Source organism: Piliocolobus tephrosceles, chromosome 2 (genome assembly GCF_002776525.5).
Source record: "Piliocolobus tephrosceles isolate RC106 chromosome 2, ASM277652v3, whole genome shotgun sequence".
Lineage (NCBI taxonomy): Eukaryota > Metazoa > Chordata > Mammalia > Primates > Cercopithecidae > Piliocolobus > Piliocolobus tephrosceles.
Genome location: NC_045435.1, coordinates 109,776,934 through 109,795,498, shown reverse-complemented (window position 1 = coordinate 109,795,498; position 18,565 = coordinate 109,776,934).

Below are 18,565 nucleotides of genomic sequence, written 5' to 3'. Positions count from 1 at the left end.
CTCCCTCCCGGCCCGCTCCAGCGGCGCTGGGGGCTGGGCTGTGCGGCGCATTCTTTTTAAAAATCAGGCGAGCCCCGCGGGCACTCTAAGGCGCCTCGGAGCCCGGGCCGCCCGCCCCGCCCCCACCGCCGCGGGCCGGCCTGAGTGTGCTCGATGTGGGCCTCTGGGCCCGAGACGGGTGGGGGCGGGGAGGCCCGCGCGGTGGCCGGGGTGGAGCCGCTGGCGAAGTTTCCCAAGGAGGCCGCGGGCTTCCGCGTGTCCGGGGGGCGGCCCGGCGGCGCTGGGGGCTGGGCGCACACGCGGCGGGCATGTGCGGGAGCGCGGCGCGGCATCATATGGATATTTGTTTGTGAAAATCTCTGTGCACACCTTTGTGTACGTAATTACATATGGTTCTCGGAAGCGTACCTGGAAAGGTGCTTTATCTGTATTAAGCGACTTTCAAAATGTGATCCAGACCACGGGATCTGGAGAGAAAACGCGCACACAAGAAGATTATTGATACTAAACACAAAGCTGTAATTGAAGTGTTTATGCCTAAATGTACTGTGAATCAAGCATATGGTGGTATTTATCATCTGGTGGGTCTGTTTGAAAGGTTTGGTCGATCAGTTCTTATTTCACAAAAATAATATAACTAAATGTTGACTAAACATATACCTCCACGGTGGCATCCACAGTAGAAGTGTATCCACTTTGTATACTTTTTGCATGTGTGAAGCACAGCAAGGCGGTTTATAAAGTGTACCTTTGATGAGTGATAGTGTGGGCAGTATGATTGAGGGGTGTCGTTTTTAAAGAAGGGAGGCACCTCAGGTTTTAAAGCAAATGGGGTGGTAATCTTTCTAAGACTTTCAGAAAGATGGGGTGGGGCGCTTCTTAGAGCACTGTATAAGCTCAGGACTGGAGAAGCAGCCACCCTTTTAATTAAGATACGACTTGAAACCTTTTTGTTATTTCGGTTATTACTGCCTTCAAAGCAAAATAATATTTGCAGCTTTTTCTTAAAGGTGAAGGGTACTGTTTTCCTGCTGTCATCACAATATTTGAAAATAGATGTAGCGATCACTTTAAAGCAACCATCATTTTCTCTCAGTATCAGAAGCCTAAAGTTTTGCGACACACACACACAAGTTGTAACTTGCACCAGTGTGGACTCCTGGTAGCCTAAAAAGTTCAGTGATTAGACAGGTGGTTTCTTGGCTAAAGTCAATGTCTCTTTCCCCCGGGAGCCCTTGCTTGGGGGAGCTGCCAGAGGCCTTTCCTGAATGACCTAGTGGGGCAGGGAGCAGGAAAACCATCAGAGGAAAGGGAGTGGGATTGGAAACTCCCTTCCAACCACCAGAAAGAGAGTTCAAAGCATATCAGTGGTGTGGCCTTAGAGCTATTTTCATGTATGAAAGTGGGAATGTTGGATTAAACAATGTCACCCGATGGGAATTTAGATAACTGCAGGTTTCCAAAACACTATGCAGAGTGTACAGGGAAACCGCACAAAGCAAGTTTTGCATTTCAATAGGATTCTAAAGCTGAGGCTTGTTTACCTCAGAACTAACACCTTTCAGAAGACTTTATTTCAGAATTGAAAAGAGTATAGTATCTTCCTTTTTTTTTTTTTTTTGAGTTGATTAATGGCATAGATATCACTAAACATACCTTGTCTTCAATAGATAAACTATCTCGGTGGAGCCACTCAATGAAACATATCTATTGGCTTAGATTATTTTTTAAGTTTCATATTGTGCCACCATGGGTGGGTCTTCTCCATAAAGCAGTGACCGTAAAATCAAACCCCACTTTCAGTGAATGAGGACTTCTCAACCATACCAGTTCTTAAGCGTCATATTCAAAGCTGCCTACCCTATGCTTTTTCCTTCCCCTAAATGACCTCTATCCCTTATTCCACAAGGGAGGAGACACCCTCCTTCAGGTTCATAGGATCAGGCCTTCCAGCCTGAAGTTCTTATATCCTACACCAAGCTACCTCCTAAAGTTGTTCAGCATTAGTTGAGCCTCCTAACAATGATAATAATGCATGCATTTGTTTATATCCCTGTAGTTTACAAGACATTTCTGTGCATAAATGACTGCATTTGAGTATCATGAAGATCATTGAGTCTGGGGACTTATAAATTCATTGCAGTAAAATGTACTTTACTCACCACTGTTGGATCATGCTAATTGAACAGAGAACAGGAGTCCTTTTTCTTTTTTTGAGACGGCGTTTCGCTCTTGTCGCCCAGGCTGGAGTGCAATGGCGGAATCTCGGCTCACTGCAACCTCCGCCTCCCAGGTTCAAGTGATTCTCCTGCCTCAGCCTCCCGAGTAGTTGGGATTACAGGCCTGTGCCACCACGCCCGGCTAATTTTGTATTTTTAGCAGAGATGGGGTTTCTCCATGTTGGTCAGGCTGGTCTCAAACTCCTAACCTCAGGTGATCTACCCGCCTCAGCCTCCCAGTGTTGGGATTGCGGGTGTGAACCACCTTGCCCGGCGACCTGGAATGCTTTTAAACAAACAAAATTTAAAAATGGGGGCACCCAAATGTAGAAAAGCCTTGATTCCTCCAGCAAAGGGGGTTTTAAATCACATCATATTTTGATCCCTTTGATTTTATATTCTGGAAACTATCTGAAACAACAGTGTGGCTTCAACATTAAATACTCAGAGAAACAAACCATCACTCAGCGGTCACATGTATTGTCCCATCACCCTCTAGCTGTCCCAACATATCCAGCATAAAGGATCAGGGCTGCACCAAAATACAAGCAATGATTAGACTCACTGGGTGAGGAAAGGACAAAGAAGGAACTGTTGTTACTAATATTCAATACTGTGTCCTAATCTAAAACTCCCATTACACTTTGAATTAAATGTTAATGTGTTTCTAGAAAGGAGAGATTACTGTGTTACTAACAAATTGCAAAGCAAAGGAACACATTAAGAAGTTCTCTACTGGGTGCTGTGGCTCACACCTGTAATCCTAGCACTTTGGGAGGCTGAGGCCGGCGGATCACTTGAGGTCAGGAGTTCAAGACCAGCCTGGCCAACATGATGAAACCTTGTCTGTACTAAAAATGCAAAATGTTAGTCGGGCGTGGTGGCAGGTGCCTATAATCCCAGCTACTTGGGAGGCTGAGGCAGGAGAATCACTTGAACCCTGGAGGGGGAGGTTGCAGTGAACCGAGATCGCGCCACTGAACTCCAGCCTGGGAGACAGAGCAAGACTCTGACTCAAAAAAAAAAAAAACTTATCTCTTGAACTTTCTAGCTAATTACTCAATGAAGAGAAATTTCATACCAGTAACTGTTATCAGAAGTTACATATGTATTATAAAATGGCTAAACAAATCCTGACTTGTTTTATTTCAGTAATATTTTCCCAAAGGGGTGTGGCATGGCAAGATAGCCTACACCTTTGCAACTTTCATCGCTCAAGACATGAAACATTTTAAAGTTAAGCTGGTTCAATCCCAGGAGTACAGGGTCTCATTACTATATGTATTTTTAAATCATCATGATGTTTCAAATTGTTTACATTAGCTCATCTACATAAAGTATTTAAAACAAACTTAACTGTATAAAAAAGACATTTGATACCCAAAATATTCTCCTAGTGCTATAACTCATTTTATATTCTTTACTCACCCTGGAATTCAGTGGCTTTACATCTGTAGCGTTTACCCCCAGGCGTCTTGCTGATACCCTGTGATGTTTCCGTTTCATTTTGACTTACCTTGTGCAATTCTTTGTGGTTCTTCCGAGATGAGGCACATGCCAACCACACATCTCGAGATCTCAGTACACAAGCTGCTTTTCTCCTTCAATGCATAGCATGTTGCTTGTGACCTTTCCTCATCAGTGTGAACCTTGTCACAGTTTTCCATGCTTCTATGACAACAATAAACTTTACTTGAGAGTCTTCATTTAAATTACAAAAGAAACACACAACTATCTTACAAGTATTTATGCCTCTCAGATAATGAAAATAGCAGGTTGTATCCTGCGATTGTGATTCAGTCAAAACAGAAAACCAACCACACACACAGCATGTTACTGTATAATCACTTACTTATACTGACCAGCCACATACTTCCTCAGGGAAGCACTCAAGGCCTAGTATTATGTTGATGGTTTTGCTCCTCATTCATTCAGTGTTGATTGAATGTGTAGTGTGCCAGGCACTGTTTCAGTGAACCAAAAACAGCCCCTACTCTTCATAAGGCTTACGTTCCAGTCCCACATTGGGTGAGGGTTGGGAGCACAAACAGACTTTCAAAAAATATGTCTGTATTAGGCAATTGTTTGACCGCTGTAAAAATATATATATATATAAATGGCTTAAACAAGACAAAAGTGTATTATCTGTTTTTTTTTTTTTTTTTTTTTTTTGAGACGAAGTCTTGCTCTGTCACCGGGGCTGGAGTGCAGTGGCTGGATCTCAGCTCACTGCAAGCTCCGCCTCCCGGGTTTACGCCATTCTCCTGCCTCAGCCTCCCAAGTAGCTGGGACTACAGGCGCCCGCCACCTCGCCCGGCTATTTTTTTGTAGTTTTTAGTAGAGACGGGGTTTCACTGTGTTAGCCAGGATGGTCTCGATCTCCTGACCTCGTGATCCGCCCGTCTCAGCCTCCCAAAGTGCTGGGATTACAGGCTTGAGCCACGGTGCCTGGCCAAAAGTGTATTATCTTATGTGACTGGCATTCTGGAGTAAGATGCCTTTTTCTTCTCAAGTCATAGAAAGCCACTGGGAGGCTTTGAGCAAAGAAGTGGCTTGAACCACCTTTCATTTTAAAGGACCAACTGAGGCTGGATATGGTGGCTGACGCCTATAATCCCAACACTCTAAAAAGCTTAAGTGGGGACCGTGCACAGTGGCTCACACAAGTAATAATCCCAGCACTTTGGGAAGCTGAGGCAGGTGGATCACCTGAGGTCAGGAGTTCGAGACCAGCCTGGTCAACATGGTGAAACCCCATCTCTACTAATAATATTAAAAAATTAGCCAGGTGTCATGGCACATGTCTGTAACCCCAGCTACTCAGGAGGCTGAGGCTGGAGAATGGCGGGAACCTGGGAGGCAGAGGTTGCAATGAGCCAAGATCGCGCCATTGCACTCCAGCCTGCGTGACAAGAGCAAAACTCCATCTCAAAAACAAAGAACAACAACAAAATTATTCCAAGATTTTAGACCAAACAAGTAGAAGAATGGAATTGCCATTTACTGAGATAGGAAAGGCTAGAAGAAGACCTAGTTTATGAGGCGACTATCAAGAGTTTTGTTTTAGCGTTTGGTGCGCCTATTATACATCCTCATGATGATGTTAAATAGGTAGCCAGATGTTCAGAGGTGCTATTGGAACAGGAGATAAAACTTTTGAGACTCATTAGTAAAGCAATGATATTTGAAATTATGGACCTGGATGCAATCACCTAGAGAGTGAATATAAGTAAAAAAGCATTGAGTTCTCTGTCACCTCAGTTGACTCCTACCTCAAATGTTTCCTTTCCAGTGCTCTTCTGCTCTTGATGTAGTGAAAAGCCTAAACATATGAAATCATGGGTCAGCATTAGCTGACTTTCTAACCATAAGGACATTGATGGAAACCATAGATAATGCTTTTGTTTTGTTTTGTTTTGTTTTGTTTTGTTTTGTTTTGAGATGGAGTCTTGCTCTGTCTCCCAGGCTGGAGTGCAGTGGCACCATCTTGGCTCACTGCAAGCTCTGCTTCCCGGGTTCCCGCCATTCTCCACCCTCAGCCTCCCGAGTAGCTGGGTCTACAGGCACCCGCCACCATGCCCAGCTAATATTTTGTATTTTTAGTAAAGATGGTGTTTCACCGTGTTAGCCAGGCTGGTCTCATCTCCTGATCTCGTGATCCGCCCGCCTTGGCCTTCCAAAGTGCTGGGATTACAGGCGTGAGCCACCACATAATGTTATTTGCTACCATTTATTAAGCATGTTGTCAGCCCTTTTCAAAGCATATTAATATGTAATTGTCTCTAATTTTCTCAACAACCTGAAAAGGTAATGCCTCAGTCAATTTGGATTGCTGTAACAAAAATACCATAGACTTGCTGGCTTAAAGAACAAACACTTGACCAGGCGCAGTGGCTCACGCCTGTAATCCCAGCACTTTGGGAGGCCCAGGCAGACGGATCACCTGAGGTCAGGAGTTTGAGACCAGCCGGCCAACATGGCGAAACCCCATCTCTACTAAAAATACAAAAATTAGCTGGGCATGGTGGCGCGTGCCCGTAATCCCAGCTATGTGGGAGGCTGAGGCAGGAGAATTGCTTGAACCCGGGAGGCGAAGGTTGCAGTGAGCTGAGATCGCGCCATTGCACTCTAGCCTGGGCAACAAGAGCAAAACTCCGTCTCAAAAAAACAAACAAACAAAAACAAAACAAAAACACATTTATTTCTCACAGTTCTGGAAATTGGGAAGTCTGATAGCGAAATGCCAGCATGATCAAGTTATGGTGAGGGCCTCTTCCTGGGTGCTGCTGACCATTTTCTTGCTGTGTGTAAGTGGCGTAAAACAGAAAGACAGGAAGCAAGCTCTCTCATGTCTCTTCTTACAAGATTACTAATCCCATCATGTAGGCTGCGATCGAATTACCTTCTGAAGGCCCCACCTCCTAATACCATACCATTTGGGGCTAGTGTTTCCATATATGAATTCTGGAGAAGCACAAACATGTAGTCCATAACGGGTAAATAATATTATTATCTTTATTTGATTGATGAAGAAACTGAAGTAATAAGAACACATGGTTTGTCTAAGGTCATGCTGCAAATGGCAAAACAAGGACTGAACTCAAGGCCAAGTGTAGTATCTGCTTTTCCAATGAATAAAAATAAGCAGATCAAGGCAGGAAAATTCAAGTGTTTGCTAAAAAGTACTTCAATGAATGAGAAGAGCAGAGAAATGCAAAATGGAAAAAAGGAGAAACTGTTTGAAGAGAAGAACCACATCTTAATCACATTTATATGATCCACATATCTTAAACTAGAATCTAGAAAAATGTTTGCTGAATGCAGGCATAGTTACAGTCAATCTGTTGGATTCCATCTGTTGCATGCTTTGATCCTATTAGTGCATCTACTGATTACAAAAGGAAGACCTTTGTCTCACTCACTCCCTACCCCTCTCACCATCACTACCCCTGCTGCCTCATGGCAATTTAGGTATAGGGTATTCTTTTTTGTGTGTGAGATGGAGTTTCGCTCTTGTTGCCCAGGCTGGAGTGCAGTGGCATAATCTCGGCTCACTGCAACCTCCGCCCCCTCTGGTCCAAGCAAGTGTCCTGCCTCAGCCTCCCGAGTAGCTGAGATTACAGGTGCCCGCCACCACACCCAGCTAATTTTTGCATTTTTAGTAGAGACAAGTTTTCACCATGTTGGCCAGGCTGGTCTCAAACTCCTGACCTCAGGTGATCTGTCTGCCTCAGCCTCCCAATATGCTGGGATTACAGGTGTGAGCCACCGTGCCCGGCCCAGGTATAGGGTATTCTGTGTGGGGGGGGGGGGGGGGGGGCCGGAGAGAGTCTCACTCTGTCGCCAAGGCTGGAGTACAGTGGCATGATCTCGGGTCACTGCACCTTCAACCTTCTGGGTTCAAACAATTCTCCTGCCTCAGCCTCCTGAGTAGCTGGGACTACAGGCACACACCACCACGGCCGGCTAATTTTTTTGTATTTTTGGTAGAAACAGGGTTTCACCGTGTGGGCCAGGCTGGTCTTGAACTCCTGAGCTCAGGTGATCCACCAACCTCGGCCTCCCAAAGTGCTGGGATTACAGATTTGAGCCACTGCACCCAGCCAGTATAGGGTATTCTTGAAGACAGGTTTTGTGGGCAAAGAAGACAATATGTAGTAATTCCATTTCATTTATTACAAATTTGAAAACTTAGTTTTCCTTTGAGCTTTGAAATTCAGGATACAAATCTCTCTTTTTTAAGAGAATGTTTGCAATTTGGTTAATTAAATTTCCTTGAATTATTAAACTACATTAATTCATTTAATGTATTCAGTCTTTTTAAAATACTTCAGTTGCTCAACAAAGAATCACAAGTAGTTAAGTAATGCTCATAAATATGATAAATTATAAAATATTATGAATCAAGTTCTCTTGAACATTACAAAAATGTTTACAGATTTCATAAAATTCTCATATATTTTCACATAAAATCACAAATCTAAATTACAGTTCTCACTTAGGTGTTTTAAACCGGTTTCATAAGGATAACTTGTTAGAAATCCCAAAATGTCAAATTATGTAAAAGATTACAAATAGTTAAAATACCAAATACAAATATGCACAAGTATTTCTAAACATAAATAAAAACAGTAGTGGCCATACACAGTGGCTTACACCTGTAATCCCAGCGCTTTGAGAGGCCGAGGCGGGCAGATCACTTGAGCCTGGGAGTTCAAGACCAGCCTGGGCAACATGGCGAAATCCCATCTCTACAGAAAAATACTAAAATTAGCTGGCTGTGGTGGTGCATGCCTGTAGTCCCAGCTACTGGGGAGCCTGAGGTGTGAGGATCGCTGGAGCCAGGAGGTCGAGGTTATAGTGAGCCATGTTTGCGCCACTACACTCCAGCCTGGGTGCAGAGAGACCCTGTCTTTTTTTTTCTTTTTTTTTTTTTTTTGAGACGGAGTCTCGCTCTGTCGCCCAGGCTGGAGTGCAGTGGCCGGATCTCAGCTCACGGCAAGCTCCGCCTCCCGGGTTCACACCATTCTCCTGCCTCAGCCTCCCGTGTAGCTAGGACTACAGGTGCCCGCCACCTCACCCGGCTAGTTTTTCTTCGTATTTTTAGTAGAGACGGGGTTTCACCCCGTTAGCCAGGATGGTCTCGATCTCCTGACCTCATTATCCGCCCGTCTCGGCCTCCCAAAGTGCTGGGATTACAGGCTTGAGCCACCGCGCCCGGCCGAGACCCTGTCTTACAAATAAACAAACAAATAAGTAAATACAGTAAGATGATAGGTTTGATTTGTTTTATCTCTTTGACTTTATGCTCTCCTAAGGCTAAAAAAAAAAATCCTAATGCCTTAAATAAATAATTCTACTGGCCCTGGTGAGCTGAGTTGCTGTCTTAGTCAGTTGGGAGTGCTATCACAAAACACATAAACTAGGTGACTTCTACATAACAGAAATTTATTTCTTCTAGTTCTGGAGGCTGTGAGGTCAAAGATCAAGGCACTGGCAGATTCGGTGTCTAGTCAGGGCCTATTTCCTGGTTAATAGATGGCACCTTTCTGTTGTGTCCTCACATGATAAAAGGGGCAAACAGACTCCCTCGTGCCTCTTTTGTAAAGGCACTAATCCCATTCATGAGAGCTCCCAAAAGAGCTCCAAGTCTTAATATCATCACCTTGGGGATTAGTATTTCAACATATGGATTTTGGGAGGCTATACACATTCAGATTATAGCAGACACCTTTCCAGTGGACTGAGGAGCTTATTGACCTAAGTGGTTCTGGCTGGAAATGCAGACATCAGGGCAGTTTTTCTCAAAGCTGCTTAGATGTGCTGAACCCTCCTTATGCCAGCCAGTGGGAACACTAAGGTCCTGCCTTCAAATGGGATGATCTTGCCACAATTCAGGCCCACAGATTCAGGTTGCACCGCTTGGAAATGTTACGAACTTGAACCCCTCCTACCAGATTGCTGAGACACATGACTGAGCTCAACTTGTATAGTACTCCATTTTATCTTGAGTCTTTGTATTCTTTTCCTCCTGATGGTGCTTCAGTTCTTATAACTGTATATTGCTCATGTCTGTGGCTGGCTCTGCAGTTCCAACCACCCCCACCCTACCCCCAATATTATTATAGCTTCTAGAAAGTCAGCCAAATGCACTTTCTGAGATTGTCCCAAACATCTGTTGGTCAGGTAACAGCCATTCTGACAACTATCATTTTCTTATGTCAGCATTTCCCAAACTGTGTTCCACTCATAATGGGCACATAGTCTGTGCCTCTAGAAGTAAAGAGTTCCAACATTAAGGATGTTTGGGAAATGTCACATGTTTTTATTTTCCTTGTTGTTGTTGTTTTTGAAGACAAAGTTTCCCTCTTGTCGCCCAGGCTGGAGTGCAGTGGTGCAATCTTGGCTCACTGCAACCTCCACCTCCTGGGTTCAAGCAATTCTCCTGCCTCAGCCTCCTGCATAGCTGAGATTACAGGCCACAACACCCAGGGATTGTGCACCACCACATCCTGCTAATAAATGTTAAATTCACCTTCTAGAGGTCTGCACTGCTTTTTAGCATATAAAAGACTGATAAATCTTGCTTTGTAAAATTCTTATCAGCCACAAAGCTAAGACAGGAGAATCCTTGAACTCTGGAGGCGGAGGTTGCGGTGAGCTGAGATCACGCCATTGCAGTCCAGCCTGGGAAACAAGAGTGAAACTCCGTCTCAGAAAAATAAAAATAAATAAAAATCTTATGAGCCTATTGAACACTTCTTAAAGACATACCTTTCAAGATCATGCAAAGATTGTATTCTGTAGAACCCGGTTTGGTAAATTCTGTCTCTATTTGGTAAAATGTTTTTATTTTATTGCTTGATCTTTTGTGTTTAATTTTTTTTAAGATCAGAGTTGGGATATGCAACCAAATGGACTTTTTTTTTTTTCTGGTTTTGAGAAAGGGTCTCATTCTGTAACTCAGGATGGAATTCAGTGCCGTGATCTCGGCTCACTGCAACCTCTGCCTTCTGGGCTCAAGCAACTCTCCCACCTCAGCCTCCCAAGTAGGTGGGACTACAGGCATGCACCACCACACCCATCTAATTTTTGTATTTTTTTGTAGAGATGGGATCTTGCTTTGTTGCCCAGGCTGGTCTCGAACTCCTGCTCAAACAATCTGCCCACCTCAGCCCCTTAAAGCGCTGGAATTACAGGCATGAGCCACCATGCCCAGCTGGACTTTCTGGTAGTTCCCTCCCACTAAACTTGTCCTACCTAGCCATAGGCAGCCCTTCCCTCCCAGGGAAACTGCTTATCTAGGGGCAGAGGACAAGAGAAAGTATGTGTCCTGAGGCAAGGCTCCTTCAAAAAGAGAGGGAAAGTTGCTGAGCACTTGTACTCACTCACATCCTTCCTATAATCTTGTAAATCACTTGTTCTCTGAGGAAAGGGGGAACCCGCAAAGACTGCAGAGAGCTCTTCCTGGGCATAAGAGCTTTCTCTTTGCTAGGTTTTGAATATGGTTTGTCCACACCAGAACTCATGTTTATAAATTTGATCCACAATGGGTTGTGTTGGAAGGTGGTGTCTAGTGGGAGGTGCTTGGCTCTTGGGGGTAGATTCCTGATGAATGGTTCTGCATTGTTCTATGGGCAGTGAGTGAGTTTTTGCTCTCTCTCTGGAGAGGAATGGAGTAGTTCTCTCAAGAACAGGTTTTTATAAAGAAAGATGCCCGTCGGGGCTTTACTTCTTCCCCCGTGTCCACTTCCTTTGACCTTTCTCCACGTTATGATGCAGCATGAAAGCCCTCAACAGCAGATGCTGGCACCATGCTTCTTGAATTTCCCAGCCTGCAGAATCCTGAGCTAAATTAACCTCTTTTCTTTATAAATTACCCAGTTTCTGGTGTTCTGTTACAGCAACACAAAACAGACACTGCCCTTTATAGATAGCCTTCTAATATTGTGAGTCTTCATTGAGCAACAAACTAGGAAGACAGTGCATGTCAGTACTGAGTTAATTATTGCCACTGAACAAAACAAACTTGATTTTGTGCATATTTAGCAATAGGTGTAACAGCCACAGGGATAGATTATAGGCCAGAGAAACTGGGTTTTAGACACATTGCCTTCACTGTTGTGTGTTCTTAGGCATCAAATGGCTGAGAAAGGCAGTTTCCTCATTGATAAAATAGGCACAACATTAACAACATATTTCTAGAGTGGATCGTCAAAATACTTACTGACCAGTTCTGTATGCCATGCAACCAATCAGAACAGAGAGCAGAGGGTACACCACACCCAATCATACAGCAAATTGGCAGCCCACAGTTCATTTCCCTCACTCAGTCAACATTTGCAGTTGCCTACCGGGTAACGTCTATGTAACTGGGGCTGTTGCATGTGTCAAATTAAATGTTTGTGAAAGCAGATCATAACCTCCGTACAAAAGCAAGGTGTTTTTAGTCATTATTCTCTGTAGGAAGACACAAAGAGTAGGGGAAGTGGAAGCCTCTCCTAACATTTCACCTGTTTCACAGTTCTGCCTACCTTATTGGGTGACCTGGCTTCAGTTTGAGAACTCACCTCCCCTTGAGCTATATAATAGCCTAAGGATATGGAGAACTGGGCCAAGACCAGCCAGGACACAGCTTAACCTCAAAACCCCAAACAATAGTGAGAGCTAGCACTGTCTTGAGTACTTACTGTGTGTTAGGCCTTGTTCAAAACACTTTCATGCAGATTAACTCATGTAAACCTCACGGCAGCCTGAAGCAGGGACTTTTTTTTTTTTTTTTTTTTTTTGAGACAGAGTTTTGCTCTTGTTGCCCAGGCTGGAGTACAATGATAAGATCTCAGCTCACCACAACCTCTGCCTCCCAGGTGCAAGCTATTCTCCTGCCTCAGCCTCCCCAGTAGCTGGGATTACAGGCATGCACTACCACCCCCAGCTAATTTTGTATTTTTAGTAGAGACGAGGTTTCTCCATGTTGGTCCGGCTGGTCTTGAACTCTCGACCTCAGGTGATTCGCCCGCCTTGGCCTCCCAACGTGCAGGGATTACAGGTGTGAACCACCACACCCGGCCAGGAAGTAGGGACTACTATTATCTCCTCTCCACAGATGAGGAAACCCAACCCACATGGATTAAACCACAAAGGTTCCTTAGCTAGTAAATGTCAGAGGTGGATTTTTTTCTAGGTAGGTGAGGTCATGCCTTTAACTACCACTCTATACTACAAACAGATCCAAACCTGGCAAGGGAGAAAGAAAACCGTTGAAGGGCTGGCATCCAGACAGCATTATGGGTCACGAAGGTGAGCCCAGAGTTCTAATAAATGCTCTCTTAGAACCACAGGTGTCATAACCCAAAGGGGTTAACCCAAGGAGCAGAGCTCTCCAGTGTTTTTGCAGAGGGTACACAAGAGTCTCCAGAAGCCCCTGGCTGATGGGAACCCCTTCCCCCAGGCACTGAGAACTGCAATACCCACTGCCTGGGTGCCTGGGGAAGGGCAGCTCTGTTCCATGGCCCCATAGTCAGGGGAAAGTGAGCAGGGGAAAGGGAGAAGAACCAGAACAGCGGCCCCTCCCTCTAGCTGGGAAAAGGCTGTCAAGAGGTTCAATGGGTTTGCCTTTGGGTAGGAGGATTCCCTCTAATTGTGGAGTAAATAAACCAGGAGCTGAGGGCTGGGGCGGGACTCCTTTCTAGAGAGCATGAAGAGGGGTTAAAGAGGCGTGAGGCAGAGAAAGGGAGGTGTGAGGGCTCAGAAGCTGGGGCCAGCAAACTTTTACTGTGAAGGGCCAGATGGTAACTATCTGAAGCTCTGTAGGCCACGTTCTCTGTTGTCTCCCTCTTCCCCCTCCCCCATCCATTTAAAAACATATACATTATTCGGAGCTCCAGCTTCCATTGGATTTGGCCTATGCGTTAGAGTTGCTGATTTCTGCCCTAAAGAAATAATCTGTAAACCTCCCTATTTTACCTGAGTCTAATCCTGCCCTCCCTTGTAGTGCTGGCCATTTAACTTGAAGTAGGGCCTCCCAAGCAATGAGAGAGGCAGTCAGATGAGGAAAGGGGCATAAAGTTCTGACTGTGGTGATGCTTCATGAAATTTGAGGAATGTTCCACTGAGGTACTTTAGGACTAACACTATTTGGCGACCTGAAGGCTTGCTCTGGGGATTTTTATGCCACACATAGCTGCATGCATGAGCAGCTCTGCAAGAATTATGTTTCATGCCACATTCCATTTGGGAACTGATGCCCAAGACAATATTGAAGAGCAATGAAACCCAGCATTACTCTATTCCAGGGAAAATGGAGTAGCAACCTCTCTCTTAGTAGCCAAAAATGGATTATCTCAATGTCTTTGGGAAGAGCTTGCCCTCAGTAAGAAGAATTTTACCTGTTGGTAAACCTGACTCTCAGATAAAATGCCATCTTTACAGAGCCTGGCTTTGCAATAAGAATACACAGTTGTGGCCGGGCGCAGTGGCTCAAGCCTGTAATCCCAGCACTTTGGGAGGCCGAGACGGGTGGATCACAAGGTCAGGAGATAGAGACCATGCTGGCTAACACGGTGAAACCCTGTCTCTACTAAAAAATACAAAATTGTAGCCGGGCGAGGTGGTGGGCGCATGTAATCCCAGCTACTCGGGAGGCTGAGGCAGGAGAATGGCGAACCTGGGAGGCAGAGTTTGCAGTGAGCTGAGATCCGGCCACTGCGCTCCAGCCTGGGCGACAGAGCCAGACTCCGTCTCAAAAAAAAAAAAAAAAAAAAAAAGAATACACAGTTGTAAAACCAGGCGTGGTGGCTCACGCCTGTAATCCCAGTACTTTTCGAGGTCAGGCGGGCAAATCATCTGAGGTCAGGAGTTCAAGACCAGCCTGGCCAAAGTCTTCTCTTCCCACCTTAAATTTGAGCTACTAAGCACTAAAGCTATTCTTAAATAACAAAAAGAAATGGCTTTAAGGCCAGGAGGTGAGAGGAGGGGAGGGAACTTATAAAACACTTCTTTACCTGACAATTGACAGAAAGCTATGACTTCCAAATACTTATTAGAACTTTACAATACATTAAGGCCGGGTGCAGTGGTTCATGCCTGTAATCCCAGCACTTTGGGAGGCTGAGGTGGGTGGATCACCTGAGGTCAGGAGTTCAAGCAAGACCAGCCTGACCAACATGGAGAAATCCCATCTCTATTAAAAATACAAAATTAGCCCAGCATGGTGGCACACGCCTGCAATCCCAGCTACTTGAGAGTCTGAGGCAGGAGAATCACTTGAACCCGGGAGGCAGAGATTGCAGTGAGCCGAGATTGCGCCATTACAGAACTTTACATTTAATGTGAGTTAACGTGTCAGAGAGGCCACTTGTAATGGAATACAGGGGAAGGTTATTGGTGTAAGGCAAAGGACAAAAAGAGTTTTCTTTTTTCTTTTTTTTTTGAGACGGAGTTTCACTCTTATTGCCCAGGCTGGAGTGCAATGGCGTGATTTTGGCTCACTGCAACTTCCGCCTCCCAGGTTCAAGCGATTCTCCTGCCTCAGCCTCCCGAGTAGCTGGGATTACAGGCACCCGCCACCGCACCAGGCTAATTTTGTATTTTTAGTAGAGACGAGGTTTCTCCATGTTGGTCAGGCTGGTCTCGAACTCCCAACCTCAGGTGATCCGCCTGCCTCGGCCTCCCAAAGTTCTGGGATTACAGGCATGAGCCACCACGCCCGGTGGACAAAAGAGTTTTCAACAGGAACATGACATTGGGGAAGGAAAACTAAGAGGGGTGAGGGGTTGAGAAAAGCAGCAAGTGGGGAAGCTTTGGCCCCGATGACCTAGAGGCCTGAAGTGAGCCACTGGCCAGGCAGAAAGGGCTTGGAAAAGATTTCACCTGTTTCACAATTGCCCAGAGCCTGCCTGAAGGCATCTTGGAGAGGCACCCACTGAGCTCATTACACTGGCCCTTTCCTGGGGAAGCTCAGGGAGATCTCCCTGGTAAGGGCTCCTGTGTCGAACAAAGTATGTGACTTCAAATGGAAGTAAGAGTTGTCCCACAAAAAATTTTAGGATTATGTTCTGTGGAGGTTGTAAATTATAAATAATTTTCTACTTTTAGTAGTCTAGGTAAATAAATACCTGGAAGCTTCGACATGATTTCATCTTAGAGATCTTTTTAAATTCTATGAATTGATTAAAATATGCATATTTGCAAATTAGATCTAGCAATGGTATCTGTCATCTCCAAAACCTCCTAACTACTCTCCTACCTACTTGCTGTCTTTTCTCCAAAACATTTGCACAAAACAACTTTTAGAAACCTCCAATGCCAGCCAGGCACAGTGGCTCATGCCTGTAATCCCAGCACTTTGGGAGGTCAAGGTAGGTGGATCACCTGAGGTAAGGGGTTCGAGACCAGCCTGGCCAATATGGTGAAACCCTGTCTATACTAAAATTACAAAAAAAAAAAAAATTAGCAGGGCATGGTGACGGGCACCTGTAATTCCAGCTACTTGAGAGGCTTAGGCAGGAGAATTGCTTGAACCCCAGAGGCGGAGGTTGCAGTGAGCCAAGACCACACCACTGCACTCCAGCCTCAGCAACAAGAGCAAGAATCCATCTCAGAAAAAACAAACAAATAACCTCCAATGCCTTGCCAGGCAGGGTGGCTCATGCCTGTAATCCCAGCACTTTGGGAGGCCGAGATGGGCAGATCTTTTGACTCTAGGATTTCGAGACCAGCCTGAGCAACATGGTGAAACCCCAACTCTATAAAAAATACAAAAATTAGGCCGAGTCCAGTGGCTCACACCTGTAATTCCGGCACTTTGGGAGGCCAAGGTGGGTGGATCACGATGTCAGGAGTTCGAAACTAGCCTGACCAACGTGGTGAAACCCTGTCTCTACTAAAATACAAAAATTAGCCGGGCATGTTGGCGCATGCCTGCAGCCTCAGCTACTTGGGAGGCTGAGGCTGGAGAATCCCTTGAACCCGGGAGGCAGAGGTTGCAGTGAGCTGAGATCATGCCACTGCACTCCAGCCTGGGTGACAGAGTGAGAAACAAAACAAATCAAATCAAAACAAAACAGAAAAACCCACAAAAAATTAGCCCACTATGGTGGCGTATGCCTGTAGTCCTAGCTACTTGGGAGGCTGAGGTGAGAGGATGGCTTGGGCCCAGGAGGTCAAGGCTGCAGTGAGCCGTGATAGAGCCACTGCAGTCTTACCTGGGCAAAAGAGAGAAACCCTGTCACAAAAGGGAAAAAAAAGATGTATAGAGTTTTAAGATAAAAATGATATATACAGGCCGGGCGCGGTGGCTCAAGCCTGTAATCCCAGCACTTTGGGAGGCCGAGACGGGCAGATCACGAGGTCAGGAGATCGAGACCATCCTGGCTAACATGGTGAAACCCTGTCTCTACTAAAAAATACAAAAAACTAGCCGGGCAAGGTGGCGGGCACCTGTAGTCCCAGCTACTCGGAGGCTGAGGCAGGAGAATGGCGTAAACCCGGGAGGCGGAGCTTGCAGTGAGCTGAGAACTGGCCACTGCACTCCAGCCCAGGCGACAGAGCGAGACTCTTGAGACGGAGTCTCATTCTATTGCCTAGGCTGGAGTATAGTGGCACGATCTCAGCTCACTGCAACCTCCACCTCCTGGGTTCAAGCTATTCTCCTGCCTCAGCCTCCCAAGTAGCCCAGACTACAGGCACTCACCACCATACCCAGCTAATTTTTGTTTTTGTTTTTGTTTTTTACTAGAGACGGGATTTCACCACATTGGCCAGGCTGGTCTCGAACTCCCGACCTTGTGATCCATCTGCCTCAGCCTCCCAAAGTGCTGGGATCACAGGTGGGAGCCACTGCGCCCAGCCCAAGATAACAATAATATTTTAGCTTTTGAGCTGTAGGCAGAGCATTTACTTGCCAGGGGTATGAGTGCTACCATTGAGTAGCTTGGTGGAAACATTGAAAAGTGCTTTAAAAAGAGGATTATAAAACACATTCTAAATATGGAAGGATTCCTTTCCTTTTTTGGAGATGGAGTCTCTGTCACCGAGGCTGGAGTGCAGTAGAACCGTGTCGGCTCACTGTCCCTCTGTCTCCTGAGTTCAAGCAGTTCTCCTGGCTCAGCCTCCCGAGTAGCTGAGATTACAGGTGCCCACCACCGTGCCCGGCTAGTTTTTATATTTTAGTAGAGAGGGCGTTTCACCATGTTGGCCAAGCTGGTCTTGAACTCCTGGCCTCAGGTGATCCGTCCGCCTCGGCCTCCCAAAGTAAAGTGCTGGGATTACAGGCGTGAGCCACCGTGGCTGGCCCTTTTTTTTTTAACTTTCTTTTTTTTTTTTTTTTTTGAGACAAGGTCTTGCTTTGTCACCCTGGCTGGAGTGCAATTGCAAAATCTCGGCTCACTGCAACCTCCGCCTTCCAGGTCCAAGCAATTCTCCTGCCTCAGCCTCCTGAGTAGCTGGGACTATAGGCAGGTGCCACCACACCCAGCTAGTTTTTTTTTTTTTTTTTTTTTTTAGACGGAGTCTTGCTCTGTTGCCCAAACTGGAGTGCAGTGGCACGATCTTGGCTCAATGCAAACTCAGCCTTCCCGGGTTCATTCTGCTGCCTCAGCCTCCGGAGTAGCTGGGACTACATGCCTGGCAAATTTTTTGTATTTTTAGTAGAGGTGGGGTTTCACCGTGTTAGCCAGGATGGTCTCGATCTCCTGACCTCGTGATCCACCCGCCTTGGCCTCCCAAAGTGCTGGAATTACAGGTGTGAGCCAACACGCCCGGCCTAGTTTTGTATTTTTAGTAGAGACAAGGTTTCTGCATATTGGCCAGGCTGATCTGGAACACCCAACCTCAAACGATCTGCA